Source organism: Papio anubis, chromosome 18, assembly GCF_008728515.1.
Source record: "Papio anubis isolate 15944 chromosome 18, Panubis1.0, whole genome shotgun sequence".
Taxonomy (NCBI): Eukaryota; Metazoa; Chordata; class Mammalia; order Primates; family Cercopithecidae; genus Papio; species Papio anubis.
Genome location: NC_044993.1, coordinates 35,342,672 through 35,369,602, shown reverse-complemented (window position 1 = coordinate 35,369,602; position 26,931 = coordinate 35,342,672). Strand labels below are relative to the sequence as shown.

The window sequence follows — 26,931 nt, the reverse complement described above, 5'->3', positions numbered from 1 at the left end:
TAGGAGAATCGCTTGAACCTGGGAGGCAGAAGTTGCAGTGAGCTGAGATCACGCCACTGCACTCCAGTCTGGGCGACAGAGCGAGACTCCATCAGAAAAACAAACAAACAAAAAAGAACTTCCTGTCCGTTTATACCTTCATCCAGAGTGGGAAAATGTTCCCTGTCCTTTCACATGGAAATTGGGCCTTTATAGTTTAGCCCAGAACATATGCTGTAGGGAGTCCTCACCTTGAGAGAGCAGCAGAATTGAAAGAATCTGATTCTTGAGTTTGAATCCCAGGAATACCACTTCCTGGTTTTATAAACCTTGGGTCTGTTCCTTGACTGCTCAGAACTCTAACTTCCTCATCTGTACAATGGAAATGAATAATAACAGCCATCTAACAGGGTTGTTTAACACATGAGATGAGCAACCTACTGTATTGCTCAGGGGAGAGTTGACACAATAAATGTTTTTTTCTTGGCCTCAGTTTCTATAAAGCACTGGGTAGTTGTGCTGTGAGAATTCATTGATACCATGGTTGCAAAGCACTTCACTCAAACACCAGAGTATCCCCCCAGTTTCCACGTCATCCCTCTATCCCACTGTAAACTGGTGGAACTGGGTACTTCAAACCAAAATCCAATACCAAAATCCACATTTCTTCTTCCCCAGTTCTGGCGATCTGGGTAAAAGTCCCATCTTAACACCAGAGACTTTTTAAAGGCAGTTAAAGAAAGGATGGTGATATGGTTTGGCTGTGTGCCCACCCAGATCTCATCTTGAATTGTAACTCCTATAATCCCTACGTGTCGTGGGAGGAACCTGGTGGGACTTCATTGAATCATGAGGACAGGCTTTTCCAGTGCTGTTTTTATGATGGTGAATAAGTCTCACAAGATCTGATGGTTTTATAAAGGACAGCTCCTTTGCACATGCTCTCTCGCCTGCCACTATGTAAGATGTGCCTTTGCTTCTCCCTCGTCTTCTGGCATGATTATGAGGCCTCCCCAGCCATGTGGAACTGTGAGTCCGTTAAACCTCTTTTTCTCCACAAATTACCTAGCCTTGGGTATTTCTTCATAGCAGTATAAAAATGGACTAATAGAGGTGGCCAGTTCTTTCTTGAAGAGGGATCCAGGCATCACATCTCCATTTTGACCCTCTCCTGGTGGAGAGGATGTAATGCTTTACCAAGGGCATTGGATAAGAGTCCCTGGGGCCTCTGTTAGAGGCCAGTTCCTGGGAAGTTGCCATTGGGCACCAGCTACCATTGTCCACAGAGTCGCCATGCCAGACGTCCAAGGGGAACAGAGAGAGGACTTCCTTCTCTTTGCTAGTGGTCCTGGGAGGTTCCCAGCCAAGAGGAGAGGACGGATCCCTCCCAGCGAGTGCACCAGGGCTCAAAGAATCCTTCAAAGCCATACAAAAGCAAGCGCCAGTGAAACCTGGGTATCAGCTCCCACACTACAAGCTGCCCAGAAAGCCCTATTCCGATCTCAATCTGTACCAGTGTTCTTTCACTCTTTCTGGCTCCCAACTCCACCTCCAACTAGATCCCAGAAAATTGCCACCACTGGGCCCTCTGCCAAAGTTTGAAGGAATATGTACCGTGTCCTGGGGGCCAGCAGGGGGAAATGAGCCACTCCATTTCCAGTTGCACGTCATGTACTGATAGCCACCGTATGTGGATTTTGCCGACGATCTTCATGTTTGTGTCTCCACTTGCCTCTGGGCAGTGAGCAGACCAGTCTAATTAGAAGAAATGGAAGAGTGTTTGTTTTTATTGCATTGTTTTCTTCCTTTCTTTTTTTGCTTTTGGTTACACTCTTAAGTTCTCTCAGCTGCTTGGAAAGCGTCCTTTGTCTAAACTATACCATGCTTTTGTGCAAATTAGAAAATGATGCCCCACTCCAGGCAGACACATAGCTTCTCAAGCGAATAGTGGTGTCCTTTCCCTTGGCAGGTGCCTCCCTGTAATAGGTACACTGCTTGGTAACTGCAGCACAGGCTGGATTTTAGTCCTTGCTCATCCCTCAGAAGGGCCTTTTGCAGTGTGTGACATATACATCTGTCTGTGGCCGCCCTGTTCCTGGGCTCCCCTTCTCCTCTGCCATCCCAGTGGTTTCAAAGCTGTTGTCCTCTGTGGTGTGAAGGCTTTCTCTCTCATTACCCTTCTGAAAGCTCTTCATAATGTGACTATACTCAGAATTAATACCCTGAAAGGGGTCCTGGAGTTGGGAAGAGTCACACAGACGGGTTTGGGAGCAGGAATGGGACCCACTTGGAACCAGTTTTCTGGAGTGTCTAGAAGGTGGGGTAAGAGGAGGAAGAGGTGCAGGAGAAAGTGCAGCCTGAACAGTGTCTGCTGAGGCTGGCTCCATGGCGTGATTCCCAGGCCCTGCCCACCTCAAAATAACTCCTCTAGCTATCTACCATGGCATTCTGGGTGGGGCTGGCTTCATGGGAAGGAGACCTGTGTGGTTGCATGGAAGGGTCCTGCTCTTGGTCTAATGCTTTGCTGTCATCATCTTGAAATTTAGAATACTTTTGAAGAAGGGGCCTTGCATTTTCATTTTGCACTGGGCTCTGCCAATTATGTAGCTGGTCCTGTTCTCGGTTCTTATCAGTCGTTTTGGGGAGTTGTTTTCCTGTAGGTGTGTTTGTTACCTACACCTGCATTCAACACGTCTTTGTGGTGCACTTGCTGTGTGGCAGGTGCTAGAGATACAGCAATGAGAAAAGCAAGGAAGGTCCTGGCTCTTAGGAAGCTCATAGGCTGCAGGTGCACAAGGGAAAAAGCATCAATGTCAAATAAGCAAATGGGATAGTGTCAGAGGCTGAGGAGTCATGAAGGATGAAGAGCGGAATAACCTGGTGGAAAGGGCTTAGAGTGCGGCTCCTTTGGACGAGGCCATCAGAGCAGGCATCTTTGGGAAATGACATTTGAGCTGACATCCCAATCATGAAATAAGAACCAGCCACGCCATAGTGGGAGGCAGGGGAAGTGGGACCAGCATCCCAAGTGGAAATAACAGTGAGTACTAAGGCCCTAAGGTGGGACAGATCTCTGCTGCTTGGGGGCTGAAGGCACAGAAATGGGTTTGGATTTTAAACACAGGAGAACAGTAGTAAGTAAACAGCACTAGTAAGAGCAGTAAGAACTACCTTTGTTAAGTGGTTACTCTGTTCCAGGCATTCTACAAACATTCATTTTTCTGATCAGCCATGTAAGATGTAAGATATGTATTATACCCATTTTCCAGATGAGAAAACCGATATCCAGTGGCCTGAAGTCAACCAACCCGTCCATAAGAGAGCTGTGATTAGAACTCAGATCTATCTGATTTCAACGACACTGCTCACCCCTCTACTTGGGCAGTCTTGGTCCCACGTGGTAACCTGGCTGCCTGAGGGTGGGGCTCTCCACTGGGGTGATGGCTCCCTCCCTCAATGTCTTATGCCCCATTTTGGGCTGAGGGACTTCTGAACACCAGCCCTGGAGTTGATAGATGAAGCAGTCTTTCGTCACGTTCACTGGTGATTGTGATGAAATTTTATCCCATGATCACTTAAACAAAGCCAGCTGGAAGTAGCTGTTGAGGAGACACAAACAAGAATTTGGTCCAAGATATCTTTGTTTAACACCATATTTTGGCTGTGCCCAGCTTCAAGTCCAGAAGAAAGGGAGAGACCAAAACATTAATTAGTTGTGATGGAAACTCTGTGTTTAAATGCGTGCCTTCCTTTAGCCCAGTGGTTTAGAAAGGGTGAGTTGACTTGTATCTTACGGACAAGCTCCAAAACCTCCTGATCTATGTATCTATGTTCCTGCCTCAACTGAATTTTAGAACCAGGCAGGGCATGATTCTAAGCACTGCTGCAGGTGCAAACACAGATGCCTTCAAAGGCCTTTTAGTTTAGAAGGGGCTAGATGGGGTGGGATGGGGTGAGCGTGTAAGGCAGAATGCTAGTGCCATAAGGTGTGTAAAAGACAAAGCATGGAGGTTTTAGGGAAGGAAAAGTTGAATCCACAGTGGAATTCATTCATACATGCAATATACATACATATCTATCTATCTATCTATCTATCTATCTATCTATCTATCTATATTCATCTGTGTATATCTGTATACCTATATATACACTGTGTGCCTACTATGTGCCTGGCACTGGGAATTCAACAAAATGGTCAAGGCCAAGGATCCCTGTCCTCACAGATCTCACATTTCAGAAAGTGAAAAAGACAATGAATAAGTAAACAGATGAACAACCACCATCATTTCAGACTGGAAAGGAAACAAGGAAGGCGACAGGATGTGACTAGGACATGGTGGGGACAAGGTGACTTTGGACTAGGTCAGTAGAGAGGGTCTCCTGACTGGTGACCTTCAAGCTGAGACTCAAAACATGAGCAAAATAAAAAGAGAAACGGCGTCAAAAAGGAAGCAGCCATCACAAGTTGAGGAATCCCAAATAATATTTGTCATTGTTTTTATGAGTTTTTGGTTCATTCATGTAATGCTGTGATGTTTGAGAATACATTCTCATAACAATTTCTCAGAATTAGACTGGTACCCAAACCTAGCATGGTGCATAAGTAGAAGTGGTGTGTGGTTCACCTTATTTCTTCGGCAACACTAACTGAACATAGCTGTTAATATCAAAGTGCTGGTCTTGATGCTGCTGTGTGACCTTGGGTAAGTCACTTAACTTCTCTGGGCTACTACTCCTCTGAAAAAGGGCCAGGCAAAACCCAAAGATCTCAAACTTTAAAGGTCAAGGATTCCACGATCTAATAGATCAAAACAAAACCTCCTGATGGGTCATTGGGAACACATGGATTCCCCCACTTTGGCAGAAAATTACATTACCAGGTTCTGACCTGGGATCACAGCAAAGGTTGTGAGCTAGGGGTGAGCTCTCAGCCTTGATCCCCAGCTTGGGCTACCCACGAGCTCTGGGGACATGTCCTGACCATCACCCACATGTGTCTTGTATTAGTGTTATTTTCTTAATGGCAGCAGCCCTGAAACAGACCGATTTTACTATTGAGTTACTCAGCTTAGTCTTTGTGTCACTTACACATAAACACCGGCTCTGGCTGATGAGTCCACTGTTTTGTTTTTTACTTTCCCTACCTCTTCCTTCCTCACACAGGTGTGTGCAGCAGTGATCAAAATAAAGTGGATCAATCATTTTGCTGCCTCTGAACAAACCAAGACGTGTTTTTGAAATTTTGCTTTAAGACAGAAGAAAGGAAGGAAGGAAGGAAAGAAAGAAGGAAAGAAGGAATGAAGGAACGAAGGAAAGAAGGAATGAAGGAATGAAGGAACAAAGGAACGAAGGAAAGCAAGAAAGCACACTTGTTGTGTGCCTTCAGCAATCTGTTCTCTTGTCCACGTGGGATTCATGAAGAAAAACAGAATAGAGGATGGTGTTTTGGATGAGAGTGGACAAAAACAAAGAAAACGAAAGAGCAGAGGGAACAGCTGCCTTTCTTTAATGGCTGCTTGGTCTGCAGCTGGAGTTCAGATAGATCCTTAATTTCAGCTACATTATGCCCTTGGCAAGCACCCCTCCTGGAGACCTGTGACAATGGCCTACGCTGCCCTGCAGGGTGGAAACGATCACCTTTGACTTTTTGTGGGAAGAGAGTATTCATTATTAAAACCAGCTTCTTGAAATAGTTTATCATACTTGAGGGTAACAAGAAAATGGACACCACTTGAAAATGTCTCCTAAGTGCCTTGACTCAGTTTCCCAAATTTTCATTCCTGCATGCTATTTCTACTATGAGTTCCTTAGCTCACACCCTTCCCCAACCCACTGGCTTCCATATTTAGAAACACATTGTCCTAGGTGACCCTACATTAGGGTTTCTCTCAGGCTGTGTGTGTAGAGCTCCAAGTCAACTGTCACTGTAAAGCAGAAGAGTGACCGAGCTAACTGATGAGTTCAGCAGACCATGCCAAATATACTGACCCATTTAAAAAAAATTTTGCCAGTTTTTGTTGGAAAATATTCTGTACATCACCATGATACCACTCCCAAAGGCCAGTTGAACAGCCCAAGTCAATGGTTTCTTGTTTTTGTTTCTAAACTTACTGTCTTTTAAGTTTTCAAAATGATAACTATTTACATAGCTCAATAATTCAACAATATAAAGTATTAAGTGAGAAGCCTCACTCCAGTTCCCTGCCTGATTATCACATACCCTGAACAGTTCCTTCATGTAAATATAAATACATACCTTGCATCTTCCCTTTGTTTCACTCAGGCAGCAGCTTACACAAGCTGTTCACCTTCTGCCATGGCTTTGGAAGGAGGGCCCTTGTTTGAAGCTGTATCTATAAAGCTACCAATGTTATTTCTAGGGTCTGATGATGTTGTAGAAAAATATTTTGAAAAATAATCAAGAAAGCCACACACATTCAGGAGAAGGAGGTAGAGGGTGGCTCCACCCTTTGCTATGCGAATTTTAAAAATGGAGTACTTACATGTCAGAAAAAAAGGAAAGAAAGAAAAGAAAGTTCTCGAATCACAGCAATTCAAACTTAGATGAGCCTTTAGACCCAAATCAATGTTATATTAAGCAATCTCAGGTAGTGATTATGAAATTTGAGAGAAAACCAATTAGGAGGTAAGGATAAAGCATTTTTTTCATTAATTTTGTTTTTGAGAGAAAGAGAGGGGATTCAGAGGGAGGGTGGATGAAAGAGAGAGAGAAAATGAGAAAGTGGTAGATCCAGGCTTTGCCCACATAAAGAGAGGCCTGTTTGGTGAAACTGAGCAGCTTGTTGACTTCTTTGATGCTTCTGGATAGAACTAACCATTGTTTCTATCTGAGACTGAATAGAGGAATGATGGAAGACACAGTCATGTGCCACCCCCAGTGTCACAGTCCTTGAGATGGAAAGCCATGTGTCCATCCACATGTATTAGTCTGTTCTCATATTGCTATAAATAAATACCCGAGACTGAGTAGTTTATAAAGAAAGGAGGTTCAATTGACTCACAGTTCCGCTTGGCTGGGAAGTCCTCAGGAAACTTACAATCATGGCAGAAGGGGAAGCAGGCATGTCTTACATGGCAACAGGAGAGAATGAGAGAGAGGAAACCACAACCTATAAAACCATCAGATCTCGTCAGAACTTACTCACTCTCAGGAGAACAGCATGGGGGAAATCACCCTCATGATCCAATCACCTCCTCGCAGGTCCCCTTCTTGACACATGGGGATTGCAATTCAAGATGAGATTTGGGTGGGGGCACAGAGCCAAACCATGTCACACAACTGTGTATAAAGTGAAGCAGGTTTAACTTAAGGATCCAGGAGTCTTCAGTGTATATAAGCGTGTGTGTACACTCCCCTAGACCCTTACCTGCATACAAGCACTCAAGGGACTGAACACCCAGCCCCAAGCATCAGAACACACAGGCACGGCCAGTCAGGGTACAAGTGATCCACCAGTGAGAACCTGAACACCTTCATGCCAGCTCAGAAGAAATGCTCCTTCTCTTTCTGTAAGGGTGGCATCCCAAATTACAGCTTTCCTCTGCTGAAGAAACTTGCTGTTTATTATGTTACTAAAGAAAAAATTGAAGGACTATGTAGTAGAAGGTTAGGATGAATTACTAACAAAATATTTACAGCCAACGTCTTGCTCACGCAGATTCTCCTGTTCGTTTAAGTGCCACAAACTCTGAGAGAGGGAACTAATTATTGGCTTGCTCCAAAATGAAGGAGTATCTCTAACAAAAAAATGAAGGCGATAGAGCCAACTTCTTTATAGGACGAAGAGAACAGTGGGGCAGTTTTTTAAAATGCGATGTTCCACATCAAGAACATTTGGGCCTGTTAATTACTTGAATGCACCTCTCTTTGTCGCCTGAGTTTCCTTGCAGCTGTTTTTGTTTTGTGATGCAGTTTGACATCCCTGGGGTTTTCTGTCCTGGGATTTGACGTGGAGAAAGCTCCTCTCAGCTCGGGCTGCTTACCCAGTGTTTATTGTGTGCACAGATGAACCCCAGCAGCAGGCGTCCTGGCCACATGGTATTGGCAATGTGTTTCTAATGAGCACGGTGTTTCCGAGCTCTGGTTTTCATATGTTGGAGAGTGGAAAAGACCTCAGAGCTCTGTGCTCCTTTGCAACTTGTGACCCAAACTCAGGGCAAAGCAGAAACCTATTCTGGGGGCAATATGTGCTACAAGTTAAGTTCTGCTAACTGGCCTCTTAATATGGATGGAGACTGCTTTTTAAATTCTCTCTCTTTCAGAAAAATCAATGGAAAAAGAGTTTCTCTTTGCCTACCCATTGGTTGTCTCTCAAATTCCATAATCACTTTCTGAGATTGCTTAATACAACACTGATTTGAGTTGTTCAACTGGCAATTGGGAGTTATATGACTGGGAAGTGTAGAATATTTTCAACCTCATATTTCATGTTATATTAGTCGAAAACATATTTTTAAGATGTGTATTATTAATGATACAATAAAATCTCATTAACGATGGGGTTGATAGATGTGGTTTATCTAACATTAAGCAGAAATTGACATCTTGAGGGGAGTATCAAGATTCTGTGATCCCAGACACTGATATTGAACAAGCAGGGGCCAGGAGCAATCCGCTATTGATTAGATGGTGCAAGTAATTATATTTACCGAGCCGTTTTATTGGGTGGGGCAGAAGGTGAGGTGGCTCTTCTTTAGAGTGCAGAGAGAGCAATCAACAAAGATGTTGTCGGCAAGAGCCCTAGAGCCAGTGTGATTTTCTCGGGCTTTCCTCTGGCTTTGCCCTGGTCCTAGTCATTATTTAGAATTGCAGCTTATGCTGGAAGGGTCCCAGTGGCTTCCATGGTCCAAACGCTTGTGTTTCCCAGCAATTTCCTGGGTAGGGCTCTGGTAGGGCTAAACCTTGCATTTTATTCACTCGTTACCCCCACTCTCCTCCATACTCTCATTATTGCCACCACCACCATCACCACTACCACTGTGACCACCATTACCAACACCTGCAGCTCCAGCAGCATTAACACGACCGCTACCACCATCGGGAATCATGTCACCACCACCACCACTGCTATAATACCACCATTGCCACTACCATCACCATGGCTGTCACTGCCACCAACCTTACCGATGATGCCAACATCAACACAGATATCATTAACCACCACCTCCACCATCACTATTACCAATACTATACCACTGCTTCCACTAGCGCCACCAGTATTGCCACATCCACAACCACCACCATTGCCACCACCATTATCACCAACATCATCACCACTAATACCAATGGCAGTCACACCACCACCACCACCACCCTGCAACCAGTGAGGAAGAAGTAGGCTTTGGGGCTTGACAGTCATGGGTTTGAGCTACTGCACTGTCCCAGAGTCCTCCTCATTGGTTAATTGCTACCTGACTCAGATGGTGGTGGTGAGTTTTAAATGAGTTAAACCTGTAAAGTAGCACACAGCAGACATTCAGTATATAAAAGGCATTGTACTGTGTCTTTGATGAAATATTATGAATTCTTAGCTTTTTTAAGATGCCCCTTTTCTATCTCAAGGGAGGTTATGGGCTTTGACCGTCCCTTATTCTCTTCCATCTTCCCTCCCTTTATTTTCTCTAGATTCTTTAGTCCTGTGGCTAAATTGTTTGTAAAAATCTTTCATTCATCAGAAATACCATTATCCCAACTAGATGATGAGTTCTTGGGGGCAAGATTCATGTCTACCCTACCAGCATACCCTCACCACAGTGCCTAGTACCCGGTAGGGGGCTTAATACATGTGCTTTGATTAAATAGTCGTGTGTGTGTGTGTGTGTTTATGTGTGTATATAAATGAGGCTTTTACATATATTGGGCCTGAAGGCAGATTTTATTTTTTTCCTATTCAAAGTTAATTCCACAAATGACAAATGCTCAAAGACATGCATAGAAAGAATTTTAGCACAGCATTGTGTATAATAACCACAAAAAAGGGAAATAATGTAAAAGCCCATCAAATCAGGAATTGGTTAAATGCATTTCTGTTCATCCATATAACCACATACTTCCGAGTGTTTTAAAAGGTAAGCTAAAAATATATTTATTGATAAGAAAATTGTTTGCAATATGTTATTAATGTAAAATGAAGTTACAAAAACGCAATATTGTAGGGACTTTTTTTTTTTTCCTGTTTTGATGGGAAATGCATCAGTGAACAGAGGCGTCTATAGACAGATACCATATAACAGTCTTGGGAGACACAGACCAGTTCAATAGCATGTTAATCTCTGGTAGGGGCAAGGCGGGATTACAAGCAATTTTCTTCTTTACATTTTTCCATTCTCCTATGGATTAATTTTGCCAATGAACCATCATTAGTTTAGCAATCACCAGGTAAAGAACTAATGCTACAGTAATTAGGGCTTGTCGTCATCCCGTTATTCAGATTCCAGGTCTGACTTCTTTGCCACAATCACACATATTCCCAATCTCAGCAGAAATGCGGTGGTATGCTCTGGGGGTTTCCAAGGAAATTCAAAGGGAAAGAAAGTGCCAGGTGGTCACAGGACTTGGGACTTCCCAGACAGGAGGAGTAGGAGGTATCAGAATTGTTTGTCCTTGCTGGGAATCTCTCGCTGGTTGTCAGAGAACCCCCAACATGGGGTTCTAGCTGGGAGGCTGAGTCTGCCACTTGTGAAGTATGTCATTTAAGCTCTCTTAGCACTTCCAACACTTTAAGAAAACATGCCAGAATCCTAAGACAAGAACAGGAAATGTCTTCCCGTAGTCTATCACCACCATGTGTGCCAAAAGGCGTCTCCTCCTCACCTTGGCCTCAGCCATTTCCTCCTTCCCTACTGTCCCCTGAGGCCTGGAGCGAAACATGTTTTTTGGACAAGCTCTTAGCATCAGGTTGTATGAGAAAAACTTTCATGCTCCCACATTTTTTTTTTCTCTTTTTTGAGATGGAGTCTCACTCTGTCACCCAGGCTGGAGTGCAGTGGCCCAATCTCTGCCCACTGCAACCTCTGCCTCCCGGGTTCAAGTGATCCTCCTGCTTCAGGGGACCCACGTGGCCAACATGGTGAAATCCTGTCTCTACTAAAAATACAAAAAAAAAAAAAAAAAGCAAACGAACAAAATTAGCTGGCATGGTGGCAGTCACCACTACACCCAGCTAATGTTTTTTGTATTTTTAGTAGAAATGGGGTTTCACCATGTTGGCCAAGCTAGTCGCAAACTACTGACCCCTGCCCTCCTCGGCCTCTCAAAGTGCTGGCATTATAGGCGTGAGCCACCTTGCCCAGCCCATGCTCCCACATATTAAGAGTCTGTGTGTTCTATTTGATGAATAGAGAGGTTTCCACTCCATAGGTTGAATTCGTTTGATTCATCAGGACATTCACTTTAAACCTGCTATGTGGTAGGCACTATAGTAGGGGTTGAAGGATATAGAATTTAATTAATTAATTCATTCATTCATTCATTCAACAAACATGGATCAGGCACTTTCACGAGCCAGGCTCTGTGCTGGGAATACAAAGATGGACAAGGAGATCCGAAAGGAGGAGACAAACTTATGAACAGATCATCTCATTACAATAACATTTCTCCCCGACATGTAGGAAGGGATCTACTAAAAGTGACCACGTGGCTTTGGGGATAAGAAGCGAGCTCCTTGGTGCAGGACTGCCCTAGCCTCCATGGTGCCTTTGTGTTGATTAGAAAACGTTCCCAGTCTCAAGATATTTTACTTCCATCTGTCAGAAAAGTGTCTATACTGATTTTTTTTTTTGAGACTGAGTCTTGTTCTGTCACCCAGTTTGGAGTACAGTGGCACTATCTCAGCTCACTGCAACCTCTGCCTTCTGGGTTCAAGCGATCCTCCTGCCTCAGCCTCCCAACTAGCTGGGACTACAGGTGCATTCCACCATGCCTGGCTAATTTTTTGAACTTTTAGTAAAAGCAGTTTTTACCATGTTGGCCAGGCTGGTCTCAAACTCCTGACCTCAAGAGATCCACCTGCCTCGGCCTCCCAAAGTGCTGGGATTACGGGTGTGAGCCACCGTGTCCAGCTGATTTTATTAAAACACATTATTGTCATTGTCCAGAAAGTTGTCATAATAAATATGGAAATCTACAAAAGCTATGATGTGAATGGCATCCCTTAAATATGGCCTCGTGCACAGTGCACAACCTGCACACCTGTACATATGGCGGCTCTGTCTGGGTGGACCTGGATTGGAGGTGGGAGCATGTCCTGGCCTGGTTGAAAGTCAGGACTGACCTTGCTCCATGTGCCTTTCCCTCCGCATATAAACTCATGTCAAACAGTTTCTTATGAAGATCCTCTTGGTTTTAGCTCTGTCCTGAAGTCTGGTCTAACTAATCTAAACAGATTGAACTGATGAATGTACAGTCCTTCATTTCATGGCTCAAAGAGACTGTGTGAGCCCATGGCTGGCATACCTCAAGAGACAGAATTGGAAGGGGGTTCTGGAAAGGGGATTATTATCAAGATCATGGAGGTGACAGATGCTGGAGGAAGCAAGGAATGGATGAGGAGAGAGTAACAATTCAGCTACTTCTGGCCCAAGGAGAAAATCAAAGACATCTAACTCTTAACAGGCCCACAATTTATTGCCTCCCCAAGCTAATCTAGAAATTACCTCGGCATTGATTAACCCTGACTTATGCAGTCAGTAAATCTCAATTGGGCCCCCCAAAAGGTCCTGGGTTGAAAGGCACCTGCCAGGAAGAATGGGGGTGTGATTTAAGCCGTTGGAGGATGTGGCAATGAACAGAAGGCCCTCCTTTCTGGCAGGCCTGCCAGCTCTCTTCCTGGAGACCCAAACCTTTACCCCACTTCCAGCGGGGCCTAGGAAGGAAATGTTCCCCCTTTCTGGGGCAGGGAAGTGTCACACTGAAAACTTGTCCTCTCTGAGTGGCCCCTGATGGGAAGGGCGACTCAGATAAAGGAAACAGATACATATCTGTCGTTGGGAAGCTTTGTTTCCACACATGATATATGGTTCCGGAGGAGGAGTTAGAAAACAAATTATTGTGTCTCTTCACCACCGACAGGTCTTTAGTGGTGCCGACCAGAGAGAAGAGATGCCAGAGATTAGCAGTTACCTCACAATAGGTCCGCAGTACAGGAAAAGTGTCTTAAGTTTATCTATTGTTAAGTGATATAATTTATCGTCGCCAAGGGTTAAGGAGCAATTCCAGTCCTTTCCTACTTCAGGAACAGAGATTTATAAGATGATGCCCAAATTTAGACATTGAGGCACTGCCGGCAGAAATGTCCCCAAAGGCTGATGGCTTGTGTGTGCATTTGAAGCCAAGTCATTCACAGAGCTAATTTGAGGCTCTCCTCGGAAACTATATTTGCTTTCTGAGTGCATGGTGAGTTTTCATTTGGGCCCTGACCAGCTGACAGCTATGCAAGTTTGTAGATACCAGTAATTGAATATAGATAACCTTGATGGTTGACCTCGTCAGAGCCAGGCCTGCCTGTTCCCCATTGTTTCTGGTTTTGCCAGTAGATACTAAACTGCTGCTAGATGAATTTATATATTAAGAATTCGCTGCAGTGAGAATTGCTTATCGTTCCCTGGTCTATCCTGTAAGCTTCTATTTACTTGACGTAGTGAGCTGGGAATAAAAGCCGTGATTTGACTGTTCACTATTAGTGGCGGGGGGCAGTCTGTTGGAAAAGCTCTATTAATTTCTAAAAACAAAGGAGGCAGAGAGATCATGCTTTTGCTTTATCCAAATCGCAAAGAGAGGTTCTTATCTCCCAAAGCTGCTTGTGGTTGTCCGAAGTTGGTTCCCAGCCATCTTTTTAGTGTTCAATTTAGCTTAAAAGCAGAGTTTGAATCAAACACTGTACTGTCACCCGTGTGTAGCTCTTGTGTTTTAAGGGAAGCATTTGGAAGAGGTTCAGAATTTATGTTTAATTCAGAGAGATGCTTTAAGAAGTCTCTAAGTGGGAAAGGTGGCCATGATCCCCCTCGAGAGGGGAGAGCAGGTGACAGGGCCACATTCAGAGTGGGGTCCAAGTGAGGTAGAGTGTTAAGCTACTTGGATATCTAGGCATACGTTCACCAGCAGAATATTAACTGAGAGAATCTCTCCATGAGTGGTTCTGTAGCAATCTCTACTTTTGCCTTTATATTCTTCTGAGTTATTGAAATGTCAACAGTGAACACAGATCACTTTTGCAATAAAAAAAAAAAAGATAAAGCTACTGAAAAAAATATTTTCTGGAAATCATGTTTTCCAGCCTTCTGGAAACGGATGTGATGTGTATTTCTCGAGACTCTCCTTCCACAGGCTTTGAACTTTGCAGCTGGCACAGACAGGGGCTTAGGAAAGGACAAGTCTGTGTCCCTGTCAGAGGTGTAGGGGTAAGAGGGTGGCTTCATAGACAGGCGGGGAGGAAGAGGGATAAATGCAAGTTAAGGAATATCCCAGGTAGCCACTGTCTAGCGAGTGGAACGTTGGCCACTAATAACGCAGGGTCGATTCAGAGGGTCTGGGCTTTGGATGGTGGGGGTGGGAGCTCCGGAGGCCTGGCTGCCGAGCGACTGTGTGTCACTGCTCAGCTGAGGGGATCAGCCTTTGATGCTTTCAACATCAGAACATCAGAGCTGTTCTTCATCCTGAGAAGGAAGGTTCGGGTTAGTCAGCCAGGGCAAATAGCTCAAGGGAAATTTCATTTTCCCTTTGTTGGACCCCTGGCTTTCATCTGCTGGGGATGTACATGTACATTCCCACTACCACACGGAGGGAAGGAGGCTCGCTGGACCCAGGCGTGCGCAGCCAATTTGGGGCATCTCAGTGTTGGAGGCCTTGTGAGGAGCCGAGGCACAGATCAAGCCTGCAGGAAGCCTGAAATTACCTCTCCACAATGTCCCCTGCCGTCACCAGCCAGCAGTGTGGGGACTGGCCAGGGAATTTGTCAACCCTGGCCAGTCCAACCGGTCTGACCTCCCTTCCAGCAAGAACATCCCTGTTTCTGTGCCTGCTGATTAAGGTGCGTTTGCCTTGTAAAGAAGGGAATGAAGAGCATGTGAGTGAGCCAATCATCAGCGCCTTCCATAACTGTAGTGCGTGATGCCATATGTCCCGGGTTCAAATCTAGACTCTGCCTCTATGAGCTATTTAAACCTAAGCAACTTATTTCATCATTCTCTGGCTTAGTTTCCTCATCTGTAGAATGGATATGGTATTAACATCAGCCTGCAAGGCTGTCATGAAGATACAGTGAATTAACACGCACACAAAGCTCAAAAAAGGGTTCTTCAAGCATCAGCTATCATGGCAAAGAGCCATTTGATATTCATTTGAACACAGTCCGGAAATCCCCAATATTTTAAAAGCAGCTTCAAGAGATGACTGCTTTTTCCAACCATGGAAATAATGTTTATAAAGCAAAACCAGCCAGGCGCAGTAGCTCACACCTGTAGTCCCAGCACTTTGGAAGATTAAGGCAGTAGGGTTCCTTGAGGCCAGGAGTTTGAGACCAGCTTGGGTAACATAGTGAGACTCCTCTATTTCTACAAAAATAAAGATAAATGTAAAAATTAGCTGGGCATGATGGCACACACCTGTAATCCCAGCTACTCAAGAGGCTGAGGTGGGAGGATTGCTTGAGCCCAGGAGTTCAAGGCTGCAGTGAGGGATGATGGCACCACTGCACTCCAGCCTAGACCAGAGAGAAAAACCCTGTCTCTAAAAAAAATCAATAAATCAATAAAAACGAAAATATAAAGCAAAACTGTGATTAAAACATGAATATAGCTTAGCAACCTTACCTTCCATCCCCAAATATGTATTGAGTGCTTTTATTACAATGACCTACACTGGCACTCAGTTCTTGGGAGCTCAATACTCCCCAGCTAGGGCTGGGTCTGGAGAGAGGTGGGAGTGGGTGCAGGTGGGACATGACAGTGGGAAGAGAAGGATTAAAGGCGATGGTGAAAATCAAGCAAGGGACCGGGAGCCCTGCAGTCCAGGGAGAAAGTGACTGTCACAGATGGGACTTCAGAAAGGCAGGAGGAGCCACCGGATCCTGAGCCCCAGGCAGGCCATAGCCTGCAAGCTTAAGAGGTCTGATGAGGCCAAGTAGAGTGATAGGGTGGCTGCTGAGGTGAGCTTGACCTTGGACTGTAGACTATTTTCCGTCTAGCATGCTTAATGGTGTCTGTGAAATTCGGAGGTCCCAGGTGTTTTCAGGATGAAAGCAGGTCCCAAGGTGACAGCAGGTGCCCTGAGGCTCCCTGGAGAAGCAGTACAAGAGACATCACCACAGGGGCCCTCTGCCTCCTCCTCTTGGGAGCGCAGTGTGGCATCAGAATGTAGGCTCTGAGAGCCACACTGTATGAACTGTGGCTGAGAGGGTCTGATGAGCCTCCATCTCTTGGGACCACGTGAGTGTGAAAATCCTATAATTAATACCTGAGATGATTAATTTATTCAACCAACAGTATTTATTGAATAGTATGTGTAAGGAACTATGCCTAGTACTAGAAATAATTTTCTCTAGAGCTGGAATTATCTACAGTCTCTCACCCAAGGCCAAAAATGATCAGGGAAGGTATTCAAAATGCAGATTCCAGAGCTCCTCCCAAGTGATTCTGATCCAGTGAGTTGAGACTGGGGACTGATTATTTGCACTTGGACAAATGCAAAGTTTGCCTGCTGAGGCCAATGAGCCATACATGACACGTATGTTTGTCCCTCTATCTGGCTATCATTTACTGAGTACTTGCTATGTATCAAACCCTGAGTAGGTGCTGGGGATTGGAATGACCCTTGCACTCAAGTTATTGAAAAAGATTGGGCTCAGCAGCTGTAATGGTTCCTGCTATTTCAGACACTACAATCTTTAAAAGGTGCTTTTGCAAAAAATCTAACGCAAGAGGCAGAAACATATTCACTAACCTATAGGTCCAGTTGTTGTAAAGTTTATAGTGAACAAAATGTACAAGACACTTATTATAAGGCAGGCACTAAGTGTTATGCCTACTTAATTTAATCATTAGTCTTTGCAGCAACTTTATGAGACTGATGTTATACGAGTAGTCCCATTTTACAGGTAAGGACATTGAGATGTAGTCAGGATTAGTTACCAAGGCCTTGAAGCTAAAAAGGTGAGCCTGCTTTTCGAACTCAGACAGTCTAACTTCAGAGCTTTCACACTTATCCATTATACTGCTTCGCAACTCAATGTGCTATTGCTGCAGTTTTGAGGCTGCAAAATGCTGTTGTAAAACTAGTTATTCTGGAAGTGGATCTATACAACCAAAGGAGAAAAGAATCGTTGTTTGGGCTTGTTTTTTTTTTGTTTTTTGTTTTTTTTAACTAAGAGACAGGGTCTTGCTGTGTCAACTAGGCTGGAGTGCAGTGGTGCAATAAATCATAGGTCACTGTAATGTGAACTCCTGGGCTCAAGCAATTATCTCGCCTCAGCTTCCCAAGTAGCTGGGGTCACAGGCATGTTCCACCATACCCAGCTAATTTTTAAAAAAAAAAATATGTAGATACAGGATCTTGCTATGCTGCTCAGGTTTGTCTCGAGCTCCTGGGCTCAAGCAGTCCTCCAGCCTCAGCCTCCCAAAGTGGTGGGATTATAGGCATGAGCCAACGCACCCAGCTCTTGACTTATATTTTAAAGGACCTAGGGCATCTTTATTTTCTTGAGTGCTGAGGTGGGAGTGAGAATGTGGGGCTGAGGGAAAGGCTTAACTTCACAATGGCAAGTTCAAGGGTTTAATTTTGCAAACAGCTGAAAATCTTAACTTTGAAAAGTGCATTTGGATTGGCAAAGCTTAAAGAACTTGGTGGTACCAGAATGTTGTCAAAGAAGTGGGGAAAGAGTTATTCCCATATGCCATATAAATTTGTTCAGTAATCTCGGAGGGCAATTTGGCAATACCTAGAAAAATTTCAAGTGTGTGTGTGCCCTGTGATTGTGCAAAATCACGTTTAAATATGTCTGCGTGTGCCCACAGAGATGGGTAAAAGCATATTTATTAAAATATTAAAAAGACTGGAAACAACCTAAATATCCACCAATAAAGAGGGATGGTTAAAAAAGAAGGTTTCAATCCATGGAATACTTCTAGCCAGATCTCAGTGTGCTGTGACAAACCCATGGCTTGAGAAACTCTAACTCTAAGAGACTTTGTCGCCTACTGGTCAGAAACACAAGTTCTGGCTTCCATTGCCTGCCATGAATCGTGGCTCATTCTTTTGCTCACAGTGTGATCATAGGCAATTTTCTAGGCCTCTTTGTGCCTTAGTTCCCTCATCTACAAATTAGAAGTGACAATATTAATATCTTGTTCATAGGTATCATAACTATTGTTATAAAGTTTAAAGGTATCAGGGCAAGCAAATCTCCTAGAATGGTGTGTGTTTCATGGTGTTTGCTGCATAGTATTGCTAAATAGTCTCAATAAATGTGAGATGGGATAAGGTGATGGTGATGATGATGATAAGGATGATGAACTATGGCTTGGATGCATCTCAGAGAGTAATTGAAAAAGTAACAACAAGCAAACAATGACAGAGAATAAAGTTCAGAGAAATGAACTAGGCTGTTATGAACCCAGGCAAAGATTTGATCCTTACTCACAAACTAGAGTAAGAAAATAATCAGTGGTGGCATGTAAACAAGGGGACATGGGAAGCCTTTCTACAAAAAAGAGATTTTAAGGGTTCAACATGGAGGCACTGATGTTTATGAGGGGTGAATATGGTGGTCATATATCTTCACATGACTATGGTGAAACTAACAAAAGCTTAATCCCTTGGAGGCAGAGATGCTGTCGTGGCAAACATCGCCATTCTGGCTGCGACGCCAATATCTTTTGTCATCCTGAGAGTCTGAAATGTTGTTCAGGATTTTCCCACAGGGAGAGAAATGTTTTTTTTCCAGTCCCCCGTGAATCCCTTGGATCCAACAGAAATCTTGCTGCTTCCAAAAACATCCCTGAATTCCACTATCCAAATGTGAGTTCTTTCTCAGTGATCTGGCTACTTGCAGCCTTGCCTACTGCCTCTTAGAGGTTCCTGAGGACTAGCAAAGGGGATTTCTTGATGTTTAGCAATGAGCAATGTCTCTCGGAAAACACGAGCACCTGGCATGGAGGAGATCGCAGTTCATCTTGCAGAAATTTGCCCAGTCTTTTTCCTCCAGGATAAATGACAGATTGTTTGGGGTATTAAGGTAATACTGCACCTCCAGTTCCAGCACCAAGGCTTCTGCCCTGTCATGAAGCCATTTTCGTTTCAGTGAAAGATGTAGGAGTCACGTTCCAAATTGCTGCTGAATAATTCTGAGGCATCTGCAGAGATTCCAAGGCAGCCACTGTGCTCTGTTTACCAGCACAATTAAACCTCGACCATTCCCTGCTGCAGTACAAATATAATCTTATCTACTTAACGTCAGCCGATTAAGTCATCGGGGCTGCAAAATGGTAAACAGATATTAATAACCAACCTATAAGTGAGTTATTTGAGTGAAGTGGAATATCATGGCAGGTTCTTAGGCCTTAAGGCGGAAAAGTTCACACCTTCTTGACACTGCTATAAAACACTGCAACATTACAACTTTTCAACCATATCTAAAAGGCCAATTTAGGTTTATTCCCATCCGCGTTTATGGCCATGGTTCAGCAGGTGTAAACCGGTAATAGCTGCAGTCCAGCTTTGGGTGGATGCCAGCACAGATGTGTTCAGTCAAATGACTAATTGAAAACCTTAGACAAAATCAGCAGCCTGGCCATTTTGCCTGCATAATAAAACAGTGCTGATAAAGGCAGTGGAGAAAAAAAATCCACCCATCTCATCATCAGTGCCATTAACAATCATGAGTAAAGATGAAAACAACGCATGGTTTATTCTGCAAATGAAGGCATATAACTAGATGGTTTCCCAGGGGCCCATTACCCATTTTAATAATACATCAAGGAGCCTGAGCAAACAGTTTGTATGTGCAAACCAAACAGAACAAACTATTTACAGTTACCGCATACAGAGACAACTCCCAGCACTCTGGATTTAACAAATTTATAAAGGTACATAACATGATAGCTATTAGCAAAATTAAAAGAGAACCATTATAGACTTAGAGGCTGCCACGCTCACCAGTGAAGAAGGAACGGCAACACCAACTTTCTATTGAGAAGAATCCACCCCCACACTTTTTTTTTCTTTCTTCCAAGAGAGCAGCCTGACTTGGACTCAAATTATGTGCATGAATAATAAAATACCATCTAATTAAAAACTGTAGTTAAATATGCAAAAATTAATGGTAATGAGATTGTGCAATACCTTCGAGTATACACACTTTATGAATTACTCACAAGAGTTCCTTTGCTTGACCTAAGCAGAGGATAACAGAAGCGACTTTGAACACTCTTGGTCCTGGTGGCCCATGGTACCCATAACACTCACGACCATGGCAGTCAATGGCCAACCTGGGGTGGAAGGTGGCTTGGCCAAAGCCTTCTCTTTTGATTATTGGAGGTGACAAGAACTGGAAGCATTAAGGTAGGCATTGTTCAAAAGGCCGGGTAGGAGTCCAGGCTGGGGCAGTGGCTTTTCACCCTAGAGTAAGAAGGGCCTTCACACAAAATCATGATAGCTGGACAAAAAGACCCTCGATAATAAGAAACAAATAAAAATATCTATTTTTGGACTCACTTAAGGGTGTTTTCCTACGAGCCATCCAGAACCTTCTTGCCTTCCCTGTCACCAGTGCAAAGTTTCACTCATACTCTGGATTGTACCAGATCATTCTAGGAGAGCATCCCCATGCCAACACTATTGCCCGGGACAAGAGCTGCTTCCAGAACCTTCTTCCCAGTGTGCAACCTGCTTTTCTCCCTTGTAGTCTCTGAAGCCTAGGCGACATAGTCAGCACGAGCTCTTGTGCATATTTTCCTTAGCACCATTTGAAGAGGCCACTGGTCTCCTTTTTGCCTTTCAACCCTTTGGGTACTTGACCATGCATTTGCGACTGGCTCAGCCTCAGAGCCGTCCTGACATGTGCTCTAGAGGCAAGGGACTAGATCTTACCCATTGCCTTTGCTTAGAGCTTCTGAATCTCAACTTTCCCTGATCTCTATCTTCCTATTTCTCCACGGCTGGCGATTCTTCTTGAGAAAAGTCGATGACAGACTGAATGACAGCACTCCTTAAGAGGAGAACACGATTCTAGCACAGTAGACAATTTCACATCCACTGACTATGACTCTAGCTTTTGCCTCTTCGTCTGTTGAGATGGAGGCTGACATGCTGAAAAGTAAGCATTTCTTTGGGGAAGTATGTCTCATTCAGATGAGGCTGATGGAAAAACTTCTCTCTCAGCACCTTCTTGAATATACCTTGTCATCCTGCTTATGATAAGGGTTTCTTGTCAAGTCAGTAGTATCTGAGCTAATTGACACGTTCTCAACAGCCCTGTATACCAGGTAGGCTCATTAGCTATGCAAAAGAATAATCATTGTGATGTCAGCAGAGTGATCATTTTGTTCACTGCCAGCTGACCTTAACCAGTTCCGAGATTTGCATTTTATCATTTGGGGCTTATGAGAAAATGGTGAACTTGATCTACCTTTTTTTTTTTCTTTCTCCCATTGAAAAAGTCAGAATTTCTCCTTTCCTCTCTCATAGGTTCTACCTGGCCTTCTCAATAAGTAGCCAAGTTTCAATGGTAGAAGCACAGTGGTAAGAATTGTTAGTGTCTGACATGGTAAAGGTACAAATTTGAACAGGCTGAGCCTTCTTAAAATCATTAAATAAATCCCGATTTGTTTAGGGATCTTAAAAAGACTTGGTGCCCCAGCTTGGGCAACATGATAAGACCTCGTCTCTACAAATTAGCTGAGCATAGTGGTATGTGCCTGTAGTCGCCGCTACTGGGGAGGTTGAGATGGGAGGATCACTTTAACCCTGAGAGGTCGAGCCTGCAGTGGGCCATGATTAAGCTGCTGCACTCCAGCCCAGGTGATGGAGTAAGACCCTGCCTCAAAAAAAAAAAAAAAAAAAAAAAAAAGACTTGATGCCTCATAAATATTTTCTTATTGATATTGATTGATTGATTGATTTGTTATTTACATCTCCCTAATAAGTGGGATTTGAGAAATCATTGAACATAGAGCCTCTGGTGTCATTGAGACTACATTCTGTGTTTCGGCTTTGCCACTTTCTAGTTGTGTGAACTTGGGCAATTTTCCTTACCTTTCTGAGCTTCAGTTTTTTCATCTACAAGTGGGAATAATTATAGTGACTCCCTATAGGGTTCCTGTGTTGATTAAATGAGATAGTGACCATGCATTTGCAACCGGCTCAGCCTTCGAGGGCCACCCTGATATTTGCTTTAGAGGCAAGGGACTAGATTGTACCCATTGCCTTTGCTTAGAGCTTCTGAATCTCAACTTCCCCCGATCTCTATCTTCCTATTTCTCCATGGCTGGCGATTCTTCTCGAGAAAAGTTGATGACAAAATGAATGACAGCACTCCTTAAGAGGAGAATGTGATCTTAGCACAGTAGACAAGTTCAGACCCACTCAATATAACTCCAGTTTAGCACAACACCAAGCATTGTAAATGGTCGATGAATAGTAGCTGCCATACAAGAACCACCACCACCGCCACAATGCTTACTAGAGCTGCTTTTCAATAATATCACTGAAAACAGCATAGGAGGCCGGGCGCTGTGGCTCAGATCTGTAATCTCAGCACTTTGGGAGGCCGAGGGCAGATTACCTGAGGTCAGGAATTTGCCAACATCATGAAACCCTGTCTCTACTAAAAATACAAAAACTAGCTGAGCGTGGTGGCAGGTGCCTGTAATCCCAGCTACTCGGGAGGCTGAGGCAGGAGAATCGCTTGAACCCTGGAGGTGGAGGTTGCAGTGAGTCGAGATCCCGCCATTGCACTCCAGCCTGGGCGACAAGAGTGAAATTCCGTCTCAAATAAATAAATAGATAAATAAATAAAAACCAGCACAGGAAAAACAGAAGGAGTCAAGAAGATTTGGGACAAAAAGAGAAATAGATGTCCTGGGAATAAGCATAATAGAGTAGTCTCCCCTCATCCATGAGGGATTCATTCTAAGACTGCCCCCCACCGCCCCCACCGGAAGATGCATGAAACCTCAGAGAAGACTAAAGCCCATATACACTACACTTTTTCCTATACATACATACTTTTGATAAAATTTAATTTGTAAATTAGACACATAACAGATCAACAGCAATAACTAATAATAAAATAGAACAATTATAACAATATACTGGCGTGATGGTTCACACTTGTAATCCCAACACTTTAGGAGGCCGAAGTGGGAGGATCACTTAAGGCCTGGAGTCTGAGATCAGCCTGGGCAATGTGGCAAGACTCTGTCTCTATAAAAAATTTAAAAATTAGCAAGCGTGGTGCCATGTGCCTGTGGATTCAGCGGCTCAGGAGGCTGAGATGAGAGGGTCATTTGGGCCCAGGAGGTCGAGGCTGCAGTAAGCCGAGAGCTGCAGTAAACTGAGATCACATTGATGCACTCCAGCTTCAGAGAGGAGCGAGACCCTATCCCCCAAAATAAAAAATACTCCCCCCAACACCAATATACTGTCATAAAAGTTACATGAATGTGGTTTTTCCTTCTCTTGCAAAATACGGTAATAATTTTCGACCAGAATTCACCAAAGATAACTGAAACTGTGGAAAGCAAAATCAGGGATAAAGGGAGACCACTGTAATTATCATCCTTTTATAGATTTTCAAAGTGTTTTTTTTGCTTGTCTGTTTGGTGTTTTTTTTTTTTTTTTTTTTTTCTGAGACAAAGTCTTGCTCTGTTGCTCAGGCTGGAGTTCAGTGGCGCCATCTTGGCTCACTGCAATCTCTGGCTCCTGGGTTCAAGCGATTCTCCTGCCTCAGCCTCCCAAGTAGCTGGGACTACAAGCATGCGCCACCATGCCTGGCTAATTTTTGTATTTTTAGTAGAAACACGGTTTCACCATGTTGGCCAGGCTGGTCTTAAACTCCGAAACTCAGGTGATCCACCCGCCTCAGCCTCCCAAAGTGCTGGGATTACAGGCGTGACCCACCGTGCCTAGCCTTTCAAAGTGTTTTGATGTACATTATTCAAAGTAACTAACGGTTAACGTATTTTTGACTGAAAGAAATAGAATATAAACAGCTTAAAAGTTTAGGATATCTGTTGTCCTACATAGCAAGAAGCCCAGAGGTTTCCAGGGATGTTTGGCAGTTCCTGGATTGCAGGGTTGTCTCCCCGGAAGTGTCTTGGCTTCCTATTATAGCTCCAAGATGGCTGCCATGGCTCCAGCCCTAACAGCCCCACAGAAACCTCATCCAAAAGAAGGAAGACTTGGGAGCAGGGGATGGGGCTGGTTTTCTCCTTGCTCATCCCTCATGGAAGAAATCTCTTCCCAGGCTGTCCAGCAGGCTTCTCTTTATGACTCATTCACCATAACTGGGTCACATGTTTATCCCTACAGCAGTCACAGAGAAAAGAGAATGAGATTCTCATATCTGGTTTGGACTCATCATGACTCATTCACTAGAGGGGCATTTCACTACACTCAGCTGTGCAAAGATGTTAGATCAGAAACTTCAAGCTTGCTGGCAGATGGAGTAACAAGACCAAGAAGATGAACTTGGTGGTTCATTTCCTTATGATCTGATCAAAAGGAGGCATACGTTTATCTGGAGTGGAAAATTTTTCTTGGCATTAAATTCTTGGAGGAATTTACTGCAGGGATTCTTCCATAACGGACATAATAACATAATGCATAATGTAAAAAAAAAAAAAAAATCAAAACAGGCAGATGCTCTGCCATTATGAAAAAGAGCAGTGGTTTTTTAACATTTTGTTTTCTGTTGGGATGTACATGAATGTCACGAACCCAGGTTTTGACTAACGTTAAAAAATTTGTCAAAGAAGCTAACCTCTACGGTAATGGAATAGATCAGGATGAATAATAGTACACTGGAAACAATCAGTACATTTTTTGGCAAAGATAAACTGGGCTTTGGATTATGTGTAATTCTGATGTATCCTAAATCATATCCTCTTCTCTCCCATTCAAACAGGCAAATGAGTGAGAGTGAGGCTGTTCTATTGATCTCTTTGAATTGGCTTTATTTATACATACAAGAGTCAATCACTTGCAAAACTTCATTGGCTCTTATTAGTTTAACTGCTGTGCCTTATTCTATGCACCACAGTCGTAAAGTAGAGACAAGCCTCCTGGATTCCTGCTCAATCTTCAGAAGAGTGAACAAATTCACCTTCATGAGAAAAGGTACATCGTCAAAGAGAACACTCTGCGTCTGGGCGTGGTGGCTCACTCCTGTAATCCCAGCACTTTGGAAGGTCAAGGTGGGAGGATCACCTGAAATCAGGAGTTCGAGACCAGCCCGACCAACATGGTGAAACCGCATCTCTCTACTAAAGATACAAAAACTAGCCAGGTGTGGTGGTGGGTGCCTGTAATCCCAGCTACTCGGGAGGCGGAGGTTGCAGTGAGCCGAGATCGCGCCAGTGCACTCCAACCTGGGTGACAGAGCGAGACTCGGACTCAAAAAATAAAAATAAAGAGAACATTCTGACATTTCCTGATGTTTGCCAAGTCATTTTTCTTTAAAATTACCTTAACTAGATTTGTACACTATCTTAATAGCTGAGACTTATTCTATTGGAAAAGGATGATAGCCCACTTTATCTCTGGCTAATATTTTTTAAAAGCTCTGTAATCATCTGTGGTTATTCCTACTTATCCACATCTTCAAACCTGTGTGACCTTCTATTTATTCATATAGAGACGAGTTGGCTTGCACCGAGCATACACAGAGCCCCGAGATCCCTGTAGTCACCATGCAAATACCATCATTGGCCCACATCATTGCTTGGGAGAGCCTCTGGCCACCAGATACAGAGTAATCTCATGATTTGATCATGAGTGAGCACACTTACCTTTTAAGAAAATTCTTATACCTATTTATAAGAAAGGAAATAAAGTATTTACTGCTGTGGAAGAAAACTTCTGTATCAAAGTATTTGTCAGTCTGGTTCTAGAAACAGTAATTGTTAAAGCCTTTTTCTTTTAAAAAAAGATTTTCATTTTTTGTAAACAAGTTTAGGGAGATACCTGATTGATTAACGGGAATCCTTCACGCTGAGAAATTTCAAATTTTCATAAAAGTACAATACATGAGAGTCAACAGATTGGTGGCAAAGTGGGAAAATGCAAGGCACTTTATCCAATTGTTCTATAATTATTTATTGAGCACCTAATGTATGCCTGCTACTGAACTCAGTCTTGTAGGGGATATGGAGAGGAGTAAGGCTTAGTACTTAACACCTTCCCTGAAATGGTTCCATCTTACAAAGGCCAGCATAAATGAGTGTTGCAGGCCAAGAAAGGACTGGGCAAATGTGTGATCCCATGCGGTGTCTTAAGGGGTGGACACTACTCAGCTCCCATAATGATTTCCATCTGGGAATGCTATCCTGACAGTTAGATCATTTCATTTTAGAAGACTAATTGGAAATCTAAAATTTAATGTAACCTTTTTCTACTTTTCAATGTCAAGTCATTCATTTAAATAAAATAAAAACTGTGAAGGAAAACGAAAACACACCGTAAGTTTGCTGTTTTTTTCTGAACCAATTTTTCTAGTTTTGTTTTGGCAGCATGAAAACGCAACTCTTAATGGCATTCATTTTCTGTCCATTTTGTCTTGTGAAGAAATTGATTATATTTATGTCAGCCAAAAATACCTTTGGACCTTTAAATCACTTTTTTCTTACTTTTTAAAGAGGACAGTATTTCTGTCTAATTGACCAGCACCTGCCCTTATGAGATGTTGGCCCTCATGAGAGATGTTGAGAAATGGTGCAAGGGCT

General features: G+C 43.5%; 1 long non-coding RNA gene across 1 annotated transcript; it reads right to left on the bottom strand.

Moving 5' to 3' along the window:
- Positions 1-1,028: 1,028 nt before the first annotated feature.
- On the bottom strand, positions 1,029-21,935 carry LOC116271284. The gene is made up of 3 exons (XR_004179775.1): positions 20,365-21,935; positions 3,349-3,578; positions 1,029-1,734 (listed from the first exon to the last, which is right to left on the bottom strand). It is a non-coding gene; the product is annotated as an uncharacterized LOC116271284 (long non-coding RNA).
- Between the last annotated feature and the right edge of the window lie 4,996 nt (positions 21,936-26,931).